The following is a 2,326-nucleotide window of genomic DNA, read 5'->3' as shown; positions in this document are numbered from 1 at the left end:
ATTCACTTTTCTTGCAAATAAATATAAAACCTTATTTAGTAAAAGAGATAAATTGGAATTCCAAACATAGTCCGTGCCATTGTTTTGAATGTTAATTGCAAATGTAATAATGAGATACTAAAAGAAACCCTGCTAGTTAGAAAACTCTGAAGGATCCAATCTGGTGCTACAAAGTTTAGCCTGAGGCCATCCTGACATCAAATTAGTAAATATGCTAAATTAAGATAATACAAGTTGATTTCACTCTGAGTGTTCAATTGCCATCAAAAGTTTCTTCTTTGTATAACAACCCCATGAAATAAAATAGGAGGGCTGGAATTACATTTTCATATGGCTGGCTTCCTTTCAACTGAAGAAGTTAATCACTTGTTCTGAATTAGGGTCCATTATTTCGTATCCTCTACTTCTTCTTTTGTCCTTGCCATTACCTATGATGCATTGTCATCGTCAAAGAAAAAGAAAAAGAGAGAGGCCTTTTGTGAACTAAAATGGAAAAGATTTCCATGGTTATATGTTAGGAAGTATGAACAAAGATTTAGCCTGAGGACACGTACACATAGAGTGTGACAGATTGATCTCACTTTGAAGGTGATAATCTTGTGCATTTTTGGATTATGATGATTAATAAACTTGGAGAAATCTGTACTGATTCTCATTAAGATCTGAATTTTTTCCCTATTTTTGTACTTAAAAAAAATTTACACGAGTGAATGATAATGCTGCTGTTTAATCCTGCATCTTTATAAAAAAGTTTTAAAAATCTGTGTTTACGTAGCATATGCACATATGAGAGGATCACCCTCGTATCTACCCAGGAGAAAACAGACACAAACCCCAAAGTACCGTAAAAGGGAGGGCTCCGGGTCCAAATGAGCTGTTGAGATGGTGCTCTGAGCCACAGGCATCTGTCAGGAGCGCGATCGACTGAGTGTTGAGCAGGCCATTTGGAGGCTCCAACTGCTCTAGAACAAGCACACCTAATAATCCAATATCAGTTTGAAAGTAGTACCACTGCCAGCCCTGATGCATCTTCTCTTCCTCAGGGGTAGGGACGCTGTGGTCTTCCATACATAGTTTCTCTGTTCTTGTCAAGGTGATGGTGGCAAAATACCCATCTGAACAAGCCTTAAAACTCCACTTTACCACCAGGGATCATCACAAATGCAAATTTCCCAGACATGCTGCTACCATATGGAAGTCCCACCTTTGTCTCTTCAAACACAGCAGGAGTATGAATTAAAGGCCTGAACCAGCTCTTGTGTGGTAAACCCTGGCTTGAGCTCCTCTGGTGACATCAGGAGGGCTTCTCTAAGGGTGTTCCTACAGGTGAGGAGTTGGACACCTTCAGGTTTGGCCTGGGATTTTGAAGGAGCCAGGCTTAGCTTGGCACACCTCAGTTTTCAGCGCTGGCTGCCCCACTGGGTCTTCCAACACTCCATTCAATGTGGGCAAGATCATTCCTTGGTGAACTCCATTTTGAGGGTGTTGATGTAAATTTCCATTGCTTCTCTTAGAAGTTTCACCCTTTCTTCCTTCATTAAGGCCAAAAGATTTATGTAAGGCTCCTATTTGGCAAGGCTTTCATTAATCGCCAGTTCGTTCATGCCATTTGCACCAGCTGAATTGGCAATTTCCACATGATGTTATTCTATTCCTGATTTAGAGGTATCTGTCCACTTCCATTTGATGTTCATTCAGTAAAAAGAAGATGAGTTTGCCTTTTTGATTGCTAATAGATACTTCTGTACCAAGCTTATTTACTTCTGTCACCTCACACTTGGCCTCCTCATTCTGCACCCAAACATGCAGAAACAGTTTTCAGCTTTTCTGTGGACCAGTTTGAAACATCTCTCTGTGTGTCCTGTAGGAACATAAAAGGCATGGTCTCTGTTTCCTTGGGTCCTGAAGAGGCCCCGCTGAGCTTTCTGGGATTTGGAGTCTTCTTAAATGACCTTTCTAACTACCTGTATCTTAGTGTAATACAAGAAACAAGATATAAGGAACTCTGTTAAATGTAGGTATTTCTATACAGGATTTCCTTGTAGGAACTAAGCATCTGTTTGTTTGTCTTGACACTGACAATAAATTAACATTGTATGTTACTTCTATTTTATATTCACTGTCATATTTTGATAATTTAACATGCTAATTAACAAGTTGGTCTGTTCACCAGCTAAATTTATTTTGGATCTTTTTTTTATAATATGGAACAAATTGAAGATGAGATATGACATACAATCTCTGTAACAATATAAAAGCAAAAGAAAATAGATGAACTGAACCTACGCATATTTGAGTCTCCAAGGAAGGCTTTAAGTTTTAAAGA

General features: G+C 38.7%; 1 pseudogene; it reads right to left on the bottom strand.

Annotated features, from left to right (window-relative positions):
• Nucleotides 1–807: 807 nt before the first annotated feature.
• LOC122106835 lies at nt 808–1,882 on the bottom strand (annotated as a pseudogene).
• Between the last annotated feature and the right edge of the window lie 444 nt (nt 1,883–2,326).

This window comes from Dipodomys spectabilis, unplaced genomic scaffold, assembly GCF_019054845.1.
Source record: "Dipodomys spectabilis isolate Male_0828 unplaced genomic scaffold, ASM1905484v1 ptg000043l, whole genome shotgun sequence".
In the NCBI taxonomy this organism is placed as follows: Eukaryota; Metazoa; Chordata; class Mammalia; order Rodentia; family Heteromyidae; genus Dipodomys; species Dipodomys spectabilis.
Note: the sequence above shows the minus strand (reverse complement) of the source record. Positions and strands in the feature narration are given on the sequence as shown.